This window comes from Sturnus vulgaris, unplaced genomic scaffold, assembly GCF_052056855.1.
Source record: "Sturnus vulgaris isolate bStuVul1 unplaced genomic scaffold, bStuVul1.hap1 Scaffold_87, whole genome shotgun sequence".
Taxonomy (NCBI): Eukaryota; Metazoa; Chordata; class Aves; order Passeriformes; family Sturnidae; genus Sturnus; species Sturnus vulgaris.
The window spans coordinates 2,029,158-2,042,970 of NW_028276756.1; the positions used below are offsets into that span (position 1 = coordinate 2,029,158).

At 56.6% G+C, this 13,813-nt stretch overlaps 1 non-coding gene across 1 annotated transcript; it reads left to right on the forward strand.

Moving 5' to 3' along the window:
• Positions 1–8,288: 8,288 nt before the first annotated feature.
• On the forward strand, positions 8,289–8,372 carry LOC148217297 (small nucleolar RNA SNORD45). Its single transcript, XR_015801114.1, has one exon. It is a non-coding gene; the product is annotated as a small nucleolar RNA SNORD45 (small nucleolar RNA).
• Positions 8,373–13,813: the final 5,441 nt, after the last annotated feature.

The window sequence follows — 13,813 nt, forward strand, 5'->3', positions numbered from 1 at the left end:
TCCTGCTCTAACTGGAACCTGGGGACATTTTCTCAGTTGTGTCCCTCAGTGGGAGCCCTTAAAATTTCAAGAAACTTCAGCATTTTAATTTGAGTTCTTGAGAAGGTTTTGGAACACTCTCTCAGGGAATGATTATGATGTAAACAGAACCAAAGCCCCGAGAGATTAAATAAAATTCTTGTGCTGTGTCTGTGCTGCTGAGCTGGGCTGGGCTCCTGGCAACGAAGGAGAGTTTCAAAAAGACATTGCTACTGAGGAGCAGCTCCTTTCCCAGCCCACTGGGGCTGAGGGCACTGCCTGCATGTACCTGAGAGGAGTGAACCAGACAGAGGCTTAAAGCAACTGCAAGGACAATTCTGAGTTTATTCATGGAGAAATCTTCACCTCTTCTGACACAGTAAGTCTCTGGCTGCAGGGATCTCCTAAAGCTGATCCATGAAAGCACTGACATGAATGTAAGGATGGTTCTGCTGCTATTTCTGGTTTGGGGAGGATGTGCTGCAGAGGGGGCTGCCCTGGGCACTGTCAGAGGGACAGGGCAGGACGGCTCCTGCTGCCAGGGACGGCTGCAGGGGCTGAAGCTGGGGCTGCAGCCAGGGCTGCCCAGGGCTGTCCTGCAGAGCAGCTCCTGCAGCCCTCAGGGCTCTTGGCCAGCCCAGCCCATGTGTCACCTGCCAGGGACAGCTCTCAGCCTGCCTGGCAGCTCCCCATGCACTGTGGGGAGAAGTTGGAGGTGCAAGGAGCCACCCCCATCAGGGCAGATTCCTCCTGCTGTGGAGATGGTGCTGCATGGCCAGGGCTGCTCTCAGCTTTCTCCTCAAGGCAAGGCAAAGGGGCTGTCAGGTGTGTCTGTGTCACTGACACTCCTGCACTGTCCCACTGGGCATCAGCACATCTGCCTCACATCTCCCTCACAAAGTGCCTCCTCAGCCTCCTGTGCCTCCAGACAGCAGCAGCAGCACCTTGGCTTGCAGCATCTCAGTTTGTGTGAGCTGCCCTTAAGGCCCTGCTGGCAGGGAGATGGCCCTGGGCAGTGCCCTGTGCTGGGAGGGGTGTGCAGGGCAGAGCTGAGCCCCCAGGGCTGGGCTGGGCTCTGGCAGCACTGGAAGGGGACAAGGCTTGGATAGAGAGAAACAACTCCCAGTCGGCACAACTCCAGGCAGCAGAGAGCCAAACCAACTCTGGAGGACCTCCCTCCTCAGATGTGTAGAGAAAGAGACAAGGGTTTAAAGACACTGACTTTTAAAATGGAGTTTTCGAAAAGTTAACTTAATTTTTCCAGAACATTTAAAATGTGATGACCCTGAATTAGAGGGGGGGCAGTGATAAGCAAGGTGCAGCTGTGTGAGACCAGCAGGTCCGACTGCACTGAGACACAGGGAGCCCAGTTTTCTCTCTGAGATCCTCAGTGTTCTGGCTGAAAGGAATGCTGAAGATGAGGCAGGAACTCAGGAGCAGTAAAAATTTGAATTTAAAAATGAAATTTTTAATGAAGTTCCCCCACAGGAAGAGAAGCAGTTTTGAGAGGATTTGTAATTTAATTGCACATGATTGACTGGAGGAAACCTATCTCAGTTTGTCAATGTATTTTTTTTTTTATTCAACAGTCCATGATGCCCAGAGTGCAGAAATGTCCAACAGCAGCTCCATCAGCCACTTCCTCCTGCTGCCATTGGCAGACACGCGGCAGCTGCAGCTCCTGCACTTCTGCCTCTTCCTGGCCATCTCCCTGGCTGCCCTCCTGGCCAACGGCCTCATCATCAGCGCCGTAGCCTGCGGCCACCACCTGCACACCCCCATGTTCTTCTTCCTGCTCAACCTGGCCCTCACTGACCTGGGCTCCATCTGCACCACTGTCCCCAAAGCCATGCACAATTCCCTCTGGGACACCAGACACATCTCCTATGCAGGATGTGCTGCTCAGCTCTTTTTTTATATGTTCTTCATGTCAGCAGAGTATTTCCTCCTGACCATCATGTGCTATGACCGCTACGTGTCCATCTGCAAACCCCTGCACTATGGGACCCTCCTGGGCAGCAGAGCTTGTGCCCACATGGCAGCAGCTGCCTGGGCCAGTGGCTTTCTCTACTCTCTTCTGCACACAGCCAATACATTTTCCCTGCCCCTGTGCCATGGAAATGCCCTGGGGGGATTCTTCTGTGAAGTTCCCCAGATCCTCAAGCTCTCCTGCTCTAAATCCTACCTCAGGGAAGTTAGGTTTCTTGTAGTTAGTGTTTTTTTTTATTTTGGCTGTTTTGTGTTCATGGTTTTCTCCTATGTCCAGATTATCAGGGCTGTGCTAAGGATTCCCTCTGAACAGGGACGGCACAAAGCCTTTTCCACCTGCCTCCCACATATAGCTGTGGTCTCTTTGTTCCTCAGCACTGCCATATTTGCTTGCCTGAAGCCCCCCTCCATCTCCTCTCCATCCCTGGATATGTCCCTGTCAGTTATGTACTCGGTGGTGCCTCCAACCCTGAACCCCCTCGTTTACAGCCTGAGGAACCAGGAGCTCAAGGCTGCATTGTGGACACTGATCACTGGACAATTTCACTGAAAGTAAACTGCTGTCCAATTTCTGCAAATCATTTGTAATAAAAGTCATCTTTGATGCTACTTGTTGGTTTGGTTTTTGCTTTGTTCTTTTATTTCCTTTGTTGTAGGTTTTTAATATTGCCCCCTAAGAAATGCTATTTTTTGTGCACTTGCTCATTTTGTTTCTGTCCAAATTATATGTGACACAGAGACTGTGTTGATGAGGAGCTGTGTTCTCAATATCTTTAAATGAAATAAATGATCTCCCAGCAGACTTTTACCAGGTCTCCCCCTTTTTGCTCCCTTCTCTGGAGCTGCAGCAGCAATGTCTGTGTGCAGAGCTGGGGCAGATCAGTGCTGGCACAGCAGCTGTGCCCAGCAGCAGCAGCAGCACTTGGTGTTGCCAGTGCTGCTCCCGTGCCACTGCCCCGCTGCCCTCCTGGCCCTCGTGTTGCTGCAGGGCCTGAGTGCTCTCGGGGCCGGGCACAGCCCTGGGGGTGGCAGTGCCGGGGCTGCAGCAGGGACAGGCCATGGGCACTGCTGGGGCAGCGCTGACGCCTCAGGCCAGGGCCTGGGGGCTCCAGGCTCCTTGGCCAGGCTCTCTCCACAACACTTGGCCAGCCCAATGCTGAGCACAGAAAAGCCCCAGGAGCAGCCCCAGGCTGGCCGTGGGCAGACTGAGGGCAAACAGCATGGCTGGTGCTCTGCAAGCTCCCTGCAAGGGAGACACCCTGGCAAGGAGCAGCAGAGCAGGGGCTGATCCATCCCCAGTGCACTGGACACCCCAGGGCAGCGTCCCAGAGCGTCCTCATGCACCTGCCAACAACATCCCCCCTCTGCAGCCCTGGCCTCTCCCCCAGCTCACACAGGAGCCGCATCCTTGCAGGCACACACACGGCAGCACTGGCTCAGGAGCCCCTGTTTGCATTGCACACAGCAGGCTCAGCACCCCCATGGTGCTGCTGTGGGGACATGGAGCTGAGTGAGCACAAATGCCATCAGCCCCTGGGGCCAGCAAGGGCTGGGGGACGGCAGGGAAACCACTCAGCTTTGTCATGGCGTCTGAAGTCAGCCAGGAAGTTTGTTCCCCTGAGCTGTGAGTTTCCTGTCCCACTGCAGATGTTGTTTCTCAGAGCCTGGACTGCCTGGCAGCCACCACCAAACTGCCCTGAGCATTTCCTTTGCTTCAGCTTTGCTTTCTTTCCTCTTACCTTCTCAAGATTTCTTCCTCTTGCCCATCCCTGTCCCTCCCCTGAAAACAGCCATCCCTGTTTGCCCTTTCCCCTCTGGCCCCACTCTTCATTTCAGTTCCTGAGCTGGCACCATGGGAACATCCCTTGGGGAGCAGGATCATCCTCCAAGTGCTTCAGGAATTGTCTGCAGGGTCCTGCAGTGCCTCGTGCTGCTCCCTTGCCAGAGGCACCTCAGTCCAGGGGGGCACATCTGGGCTGCTGTGTCTGGATGTGGAGCTCCCTGTTCTGGGCAATGAGGAGGGGCTGGAGAGGCTCTGCAGGACTGACAGGATGGGCTTTGGGGCTGTGTGGAGAAGCTGAGGGACCTGGGCTGCTGGACCTTGTGAAGAGGAGGCCCAGGGCTCATCCTGCAACTGCTCCAAGGGTGGTTTCAGAGAATCACAGAACCAGCAAAGCTGGAAAAGACCTTGGAGATCATCAAGTCTGACCCATGCACTGACCACCCCAATGACCACATAGACTGACCACCCTCACTAACTTCAGCAATTTGCCATTTCCCAATGACCACAATCTCTGACTACAACCACTGACCACACTCCAATTAAAACCCAACTGACCCCATCCACTGACCACAAACACTCACCACACCCCCACTGACCACCTGCATCAACCACATTCACTTACCACAACCATGGACCACACCCACTGACCACACCCACTGACCACACTCACAGACCACCTCCACTGACTACACCCCAATGACCACCTGACCACTTCCATTGACACCTTCCCACTGACACCTTCCCTGACATTACCTGACCACACCCACTCACCACAGTCAGTGACCACACCCCCCTGACCACACCCACTGTGAAGACACCAATGCCCACACCCCACTGGCCACATCCAACTGACCACCCAAGTGACCAGGGCTGTGTGACCAGGACATCAAGGCCGTGGATTATCCAGGTCACTGGGACCTGGTTTGGGTTGCCCAGGGCAGGAAAGATGTCTGTGAGCTGGAGCAGGGTGAGGGAAGGGCCTCCAAGGTGGGGCTGGAGCCCTTTGGCTGTGAGGAGAGGCTGAGGGAGCTGGGCTTGTCCAGCCTGGAGCAGGGAAGGCTGAGGGGCTCCTCATGCCAACCTGGCAGAGCCACCCAGGAGCTGATGGAAAACACAGAGCCAGGCTCTGCACTGGGGGGGGGGGCTGGAGGGGACAAAAGTCAATGGGTGGAAGGGGAATGAGGGGAGATCAGACAGGACATGTGGAAAACCTTTGTTCCCATGGGCTCAGACAGGTTCTGAGATGCTGCCCCATCCCTGGCTTTGGGGATCAATATCAACTGGAGATTGCTGATATCAGTGTATAAAACAGAAAATAAAAGTAAGAAAAATGATATTCTCTCTTTTTGTCTTTAATTGAAATATGTTTTGAATGGAGTGAAAGCTTAGACAAGTCTTGTCTTATGCTCAGGTTTCTGGCAGTAACTCTATTTCAGGCGACCTGCACACCAAATTGCTCTTACTGACAAGTTCTTTAGAATGGCTGATGAGGTCTATTATAAAATAAATTATTTACTGAATGGTCTCAAGATTAACAGACAAGACACTTTAACTGGAATACTTACTGCACAGGATAAACAAAAGAAGCCCAGGTAGATACAAACACCGTGCACAATAAAGTTCCCTATATTACAGCTAGTGAAGGAATAGCAGAGATCAGGAGTCAATGTAACTTAGCACCAAACTGATGAGGGAGTACACATGGAGCCCTTTCACTCAGCTCCCAGAAAAGGAACCACAAAGATGCATCCAGACTTGGGAGAGAAGCCCTACCTGTTTGCAGGGACTATGCAGAAGATTTCTGCTTGGTGAAAGTTCTGTGTAGCTTTTCTAGTTTGTAAAGTGAAGTGTGTGTCACTCAGAAATTCAAGGCTCATCTCCCTTCAGGCTGCTCTCAAGGCCAGATGTTCATGGTCAGCTGGGAATTCCACCTCCCTGGCACCAGAGAGAACTCAGGACAGGACAGATGTGGGACCTGGGTTATCTCAGCAATTCCTGAGAGGGGGAAGATGCCCTGAGTGATGGCCCCAGCTGATGGACAGAAGAGATGAGCTCTGCTGGGCCATAGGGGAAGTCCTGCTGCAGGAACCTCATGGAACCAAGGCTCTGTGGTGACACTTTGGAACTACAGAGACCATTGTTGAGTACAGAACCTCATGGAACCAAAAGTCCATTGTGACTGATCAAGGCCTCATGGAACCAAAAAGAGCATTGTGACACTGTGGGGACCCATGGGCCCAAATCTCCATTGTGACAGTGCAGAACCTCCTGGAACCAAGGGGCCTTTGTGACACTGCAAGGCCTCAGGGAACCAAAGAGTGCAAAGCTCTCAAACCTTCCTTGCAGGATTCTGCCTTGGATGAAGGGGAACATCCTGGGTGGCACCTTAAGCTTGGCACACACCTGAGGAGTGTGACTGTTTTCAATGGGGAAAGCTTGGAGTTTTAGATTGCTTCAAAAATATAAAAAGAAAAAACTGTTTACCTGATTGCAGCCAGTTCTCCAAGCAAAGCAGGTCCCAGGTGAGTGAGGACAGACAGGATGGGGTTGGGCAATGTGGAGCAAGGTTGTCCACACTGGGTCAGACCTCAAGGCACAGCTTCTGTGAGCAGGCCAGACCTCCTGAGGAGAGACCCTGCATCAATATCAACCACAAAATTCTTCCATAAAGAGAATTGAAATAAAACACAGTCTTTAAAATACCAATGTATATTTCTAAGAATCTCTTTGAATTATTTCTCTATAATTGCAGTAGAATTAACTTCACCAGACCAGAGGGAAATCAAGGCAGAGCCATGGTTTGTCAGGACTTGCTCGATCCCAATCAGCCCCGTGGTGCATTTGGTGCTGTCCTAGGGTGATGTTATGGTGTTTCTATCTCCAATCGTGTGTCCTGATTATGTTTGGTATTATGTCCTGTGCTTCCAGGACTGACTCTGAGAGTGAAGCTTTGTTTTGTCTTGTTATCAGCAGGCTCACCTCCCCCATGGTCTATGTTTAGGAGAGGTTTTAGCTCGGCTTGCTTGCCTGCTTGCTTGCCTGCTTGCTCGCTTCTGCCTCTTTTTCTTTCCTTCGCTTTGCCCTTGCTTTTTTTTCTTATTAGTTAGTTCAGCTAGGCAGTCCAACTTTTTCCCTGGACTGTTTTCTCTTCCACCCCGTCCCCTCCCTCTCCTGGATACCATCTGAACCTGTTCCGGACGGGGACCAGGGAAACACCAAGAAACACCGGGAGTCTACACTCTGTCACCTGCAGCAGTCATCCCCAGCGCCAGAGACTGATAACTGGGCGACCACTCGCCAGAGAGACTGAACTTGTCATCCCTTCAGAACGGTGAAAGAGTTTTTTTTTGTCAGCTGGTGTTGTCTTTTTTCCCTGTGCTGGGGAGTGTCTTGCTTGTTAAATAAACAGGTTTTTTCTCCCACTCTTCTCCGAGGAAATTCTTCCCGAACCCGGTGGGGTGGGGGGGGAGGAGTCGTGGGGTTTGCTGTCTGGGGGCTCCTTCTGGAGGTTTTCCCCCAAATTTGCCCAAAACCAGGACACTTCACTTCAGAGCTTAGTATTCTGGTTTATACAAGCCCCAATGCTTTTGTGATTAACACGGATCTTTTATGGATGGTCCCAGGATGGAGGCAGAGGGGATGGAGCCGGCTGGGGTGGAGAAGGATGCCCCGAGAGTGGAGGGGGATGGGGATGGAGGCGGGGGAGATGAGGGTGGATCCAGGGCAAGGCGGGCACGGCCCGGGAGCGGATCCTGGCGGCGGCTCCTCCTCCCGGGGCAGCGCGGGCGGATGATCCTGGGGAGCGGCCGCGGGGTGCGGGACGGGACCGGGAGAACGGGGGGATAGCGGGGAACGGGGGGATAGCGGGGAACGGGGGGGATAGCGGGGAACGGGGGGATAGCGGGGATTGGGGGGATAACGGGGATTGGGGGGATAGCGGGGAACGGGGGGGATAGCGGGGAACGGGGGGGATAGCGGGGAACGGGGGGATAGCGGGGATTGGGGGGATAACGGGGATTGGGGGGATAGCGGGGAACGGGGGGGATAGCGGGGAACGGGGGGGATAGCGGGGAACGGGGGGATAGCGGGGATTGGGGGGATAGCGGGGATTGGGGGGATAGCGGGGACTGGGGGGATAGCGGGGATTGGGGGGATAGCGGGGAACGGGGGGATAGCGGGGATTGGGGGGGATAGCGGGGATTGGGGGGATAGCGGGGATTGGGGGGATAGCGGGGATTGGGGGGATAGCGGGGAACGGGGGGATAGCGGGGATTGGGGGGATAGCGGGGAACGGGGGGGATAGCGGGGATTGGGGGGATAACGGGGAATGGGGGGGATAGCGGGGAACGGGGGGATAGCGGGGATTGGGGGGATTAGCGGGGATTTGGGGGATAGCGGGGATTGGGGGGATAGCGGGGAACGGGGGGGATCCTCTGTGTGGGTGCCGGTGCCGGGGCTGTGGAAGGAAGGGGAGGAGGAGGAGGAGGAGGCGCTGGCCGGCCCGGGATGAGCGCTGGCATGTATTATCTGAGGCGAGCTGATGTCTCTCACCGCTTTAGCTCTAGAATTACTCTGAGGCCCGGCCATCCCTCCCTCCCTCCCTCCCTCCGGCAGCGCAGCTTTTGCCCGCGGTGCCATCGAGTCCCCGGGCCGGGCTCTGAGCCCGGAGCTCTGCTCAGGCCGGCCCTAAAGCCGCAATGTTTTGTGCTTCCCGCAGGTGTGTGGTTAAAGCCGGGACATTCCAGGCCCGGTGTCTGATGCAGCGTTTTGGAGAGTGCCCAGAGCTGCAGGTGCCAGTGGCACAGGTGAGGTTTGGGGTGACCCAGGCGCTCCCAAGGCTTTGGATGTGCAGCCCTTGGGAAGGCTCCCTGGGCCTGTGCTGGGCTCCTGTCAGCTCCCCAGGCATGGGTTTGTGGGCAGGGAAAGGAAAGGAGCCAGGGCCTCGTGTTCATCTGGGTCCTTTTGTATCTAAAGTCCAGATTTGGCTTCTGGTGCTCTATTTTCTACTGCAATTTAAACATTCTGTTTTTAATAAAACTATTTCTGGTGTCGTTTTCGTGTCCCTGGAGACACAATGGCCATCGTGTGGGGAGGAGGGAGAGCTCAGGAAGGAGAAAGGATGGGGGAAAGGTGCTTGTAATTTTACTTCTCAATGTCCTCTGATTTTTTGGGCAATAACTTCAGGTCGTTCTCCTCCATGGAGTGTGTTTGGCCAGTGATCAGGGCGAGGTTTCTCCCCGTTCTTATCCCAGGGCAGGAGCCTTTCAGCGTGGGCTCTGTGCCACTGGGTGGCCTCGTGGTTTTCTGTCTCTTGTGATCGCTGTGTGCATCTCCAGGGAGGCAAACGAGGCCATGCTGAGCCTCGAGATGCAAAATGTTCCCATTTGCCAGGGAAATGTTCGTGTTGGGCAGGCTGGGGACATCTCAGCATGTCCAGGGCCGGTGAGGGATGGGGTCCAGCACTCCAAGTGACGCTGGGACCAGAACCACAAGGACCATTTGGAGCCACACTTGAGCCTGGGGATGACCTTGACCTCAGCCTGACGCTGCTTCACCCCAGGACAGGAGAGCCACCATCAGCTTTTATTACCCACCCATAAAAGCTTCACCTTTGAACCTCCCCAAATCCCATCTGGGACCCCCCCAGGGGACCCCCCCAAACTCTGGGACCCCCCTCCAGCCCCCTCAGCCACGCTGTGGCCGCAGCTTCATCTCAGTGAAGGGGATGGAGACGTTGAAGCCTTTCCAGGGGAACCAGTGATGCCCTGTGGGGGAGCTGGGGGGTCAGAACCCTTGGAGAGTTCCAGAGACCCCCATAAATCCCCATAGAGACCCCACAGACGCCTCCCAGATTCCTATGGGCACTCATGGACCCCTAGGGATCCCCACAGACACCCCAGAGACCACAGAGATCCCCACAGGCCCTAAAGGACCACATAGGCCCTATAGATCCCACAGACCCTTTTTCCACAGGACCCTATGGAACCCTATGGACTCCCACAGACCCCTATGGACCCTCAGAGAGCCCCATGGACCCTCCCAAAGATTCCCTCATACACCCCCAGACCCCTCCATAGTCCTATAGCCCACCCTAGACCTCCTGTGGGGGGATATGTCAGGGACCCCCAAACTGAGCAGGAGCCACCAAAACCCACCCGAAACCCCAATACCCCCAGGGACCCCACAGACCCTGCCAACCAATGAACCCCAAACCCCCAGGGATCCCAAATCCCATCAGGACCCCACAGAATTCCCCAAATACCCCATGGACCCCAAAACGCACCAGGAAACACCCAGGAATCCCAAAACCACCAGGAACCCCAAAACCTACCAGACATTCTCAAAACCCACCAGGGACCCCAAAACCCACCAGGGACCCCACAGACCCCTGTCAGCCAGTGAACCCCAAAACCCCCAAGGATCCCAAATCCCAGCAGGACCTCACAAAACTCCCCAACACCCCAGGGATCCCCAAACCCACCAGGGACTCCCAAAACAACCCAGGGACCCCCAAACCCACCAGGAACCACCAAAACTCAGCAGAAACCCCAAAATACCCCAAGGACCCCGAAACTTATCAGGCACCCCCAAATCCACCAGAAACCCCAAAACCACCAGGGACCCCCAGGGACCCCAAAACCCACCAGCGACCCCACAGTCCTCTGCCATCCAGTGAACCCCCAAACCCCCCATGGATCCCAAATCCCATCCGGACTCCCAAAAATTCCACCCCCAAACCCCCCCGGAACCCCCCCCGGCCCCGGCGGTGCCGCTGAACGCTCCCACGCGGAGCCGGTACCGCTCCTGGGCGCTGCCCACGGCCAAGTCGCGATAGATCGCCAAGGCCGAGTCGCGACCGGCCCGCAGCTCCACGCGCAGCTCCGTGGGGGTCGCGGCCGTCGGCTCGTGCAGCGCCTCGTTCCCTGCACCCCAAAAATCCTCCGGTACCCCCAGGACTCCTGCGGGGTCCCCTCGAGATCCCCCGTCCCCCCCCCAATGCTCTCCCTGAAATATTGGGGACCCCCAAACTGCTGGGGACCCCAAATGTGCCCCATGAACTCCTGGAGACCCCCCAAATCCTTCCCCGACCCCAAAACCAGATCTGAATATTTGGGGGGACCCCCTCTGGATCCTACGAGTACCCCCCTCGGACCCCTGGGGATCCCCCAAATTTTGGGGTCCCACCGAGTACCCCCTGCTGCCGCCCCAGGCTCTCCTCAAAGTTCCCCCAAACCCTGGCAGTGCCTCCCAGTCGCCCCAGATATTTTTATAGGTCCCCCCCCAAAATCCCCAGGGCCCCCCAAAATCCCCAGGGCCCCCCCGGCCGAGCCAGAATTCGCCGCTGACGTTGCCGAAGCCGCGGGCGTACGAGTCCCACCCCCTCCAAAACCCCAAAACCCCTCTGATCCCCCAAACCCCAATTTCCATCCCATAAACCCTAGAGAACCCTTCCAGTCCCTCCCAGTGCCCCCCAGTCCCCTCCCACTGCCTTTCCAGCACCCCTCAACCTCTCCAATGCCCTCCAACACCCCCTGCGGGACCCCCCCAATTACCCCAAACCCCCTCATTTCCCCCCCATAAACCCTGTAGAGCCCCCCACCCCCTCCCAGTATCCCAAAGTTCCCTCTCAGTGCCCCCCAGCACCCCTCAACCTCCCCAACACCCCCTGCAGGACCCCCAACTGCCCCCAAACCCCCTCAGGACGCCCCAGTTGCCCCCACACCTCCAAATTTCCGCCCCAAAAACGCCATAAATCCTCCTCTAAACGCCTGTAGGACCCCCCAGCATTGCTCCCAGTGCTCCCAGTGCTCCCAGTCGCACCAGGCAGCCGCCGCCGTCCGTGTCCATGTCACAGAAGACGCGGAGGGGCCGGGCCGGGTCCCCCCCGGGGAAGATGAGGGTGTCCCGGGAGGGTCCCGGCCCGTTCCGCTGCTCCTCGGCGCAGTCCCGGGGATGGGGGTGCGGGAGTGGGGCTGGGGGGAGCATTGGGGTCACCTCAGACACCCCAAAAAGTTTCTGGGAATTCAGGGGTGACCCCTCCCCAAAATGACACAGGCACCCCCCAATGCCTCCATTCGAAATTTGGGGGTCTGGGTGACACCCCCAGGATCTGACACCCCCCTCAGAGGATCCAGGGCTGGAGCTGTCCCCGCAAAAGACACAGCTCTCCCAAAAAAGCACACAGGGGTACAGCTGTCCCCCCTCAAAGGACACAGACCCCCCAAAAAAGGGCCCCAAATAACCCCCAAATGACTTCCAAAATCCCAAATAACCCCCAGAAACCCCAAATAACCCCCAAAACCTCAAAATAACCCCCAAATCACTCTCTAAACCCCAAATAACCCCCAAATAACCCCCAAATAATCCCCAATTAACCCCCCAAACCACCCCAAAAACCCAAATAACCCTAAATAACCCTAAATAACCCCCAAATACCCCCCAGTTCCCCAAATAGCCCTACCCCCATTTTTGGGGGTCCAGGTGCCCCTCCCTCCCCCATAGCTCCCCCCACTCACGAGTGTCAAAGGAGGCCTCCAGGGGGGCACTTTTGGGGTGTCCCCCTCGGCCCCACAGCCGCACCCCATAGCGCCCCGCGGGCTCCAGCCCCCAGAGCTGCTGCGATGTCGCCTCGGGGGGCAGCCACAGGGTCTGGGGGGGCACGGGGGGTTTTGGGGTACCCGAATGGGGACAACGGGGTCCCCAGGGGGGGTATTGGGGTCTCAAAGGCATTATTGGGGTCCCCCACAGCTGTATTGGGGTGCCATTACCCAAGCAGGGTAATGGGATACCCCGAGGTGTTATTGGGGTTCCCAGGGGGGTATTGGGGTCCCCCAGAGCTGTATTGGGGTTCCCAGAGGGTCACTGGTGTCCCCCAAGGAGATATTGGGGTGCCATTACCAAAGGAGGGTAATGGGATGCCCCGAGGTGTTACTGGGGTCCCAAGCAGATACTGGGGGACACCCGGGGGTTTTTAGGTTCCTTTTGGGGGGTCGTTACCTGCTGGGGCCCCCCGGGGGGGCCGTACTCCAGCTCGTAGCCATCGGGGGGCCCGGGGGGGTCCCAGTGCAGCCGGGCACTGCGGGGTCACAGCGAGCCCACCCACAGGGTCCCTGGGCCACCTGGGGAAGGACACACTGCTGACATCTACAGCAGCCCCAAATCCCCTTCTGATACCCCAAAAATCACTGTGGTCACCCCAAACCCCCCACCCCCACACCCCAAACCCTCCCATGGGCCCCCCAGCCCTGCCCTCACACCGTGCCCGATGGACATGGCCCAACTCCCCCAAATTTTCCCCCAAAGACCCCCCCAGTCACCCTCTGCCCCCAGTTTCCCCCAATGCCTGCCAGACCTGTTCCCTCCAGGACCTCCCAGTCCCCCGAGTTCTTCCCAGTTTCCCCCAGTCCTCTCCAGTCCCCAACTCCACCCCAATTCCCCCCTGACTCAGTTTCCCCTCATTCTCCAATTTCCTCCCCATTCCAGTTCACCTCGATCTCCACCAGTCCCTTCAGTCCCCAGTTCCCTCCAGTTCCTCACAGGCCCAGTTCCCCCAGTTTCCCAAACCCCCCAGTTGTCCCAAGTTGTCCCCAATTCCTCCAGTTCCCCCAGTTCTCCTGCCAGTTGCTCCCAGTGCTACATTGCCCCTAATCTCCAGTTCCCCCCAGTCCTCTGGCTACCCCCAGCTCCCAGTTTTGCCCAGTTCTCCTAAGTACCCTCAGCCCCAGTTGCTCCCAGTCCCCCTCTAATCCCACTGTTCTCCCTGGTCCCTGAGCTGTCCCAATCCCCCTAAAACTGTTCCCAGTCACCCCAATAACGAATCCCTCATATTCCTCCAGTTTCCCCAAGTCCCTCCCAGTTCACCCCCAGTACCCCCCAAATCCTCCCCAGTGCCCAGTTTCCCCCAGTCTTTGCCAGTCCTCAGCTCCACCCCAGTTTGCCCCAGTTTGCCCCAGTTCCACGCAGTTTCAGCCAGGCCCCACATGACCCCAGACCCCATTTCCAACCGGTCCCCCTTAGCTTATC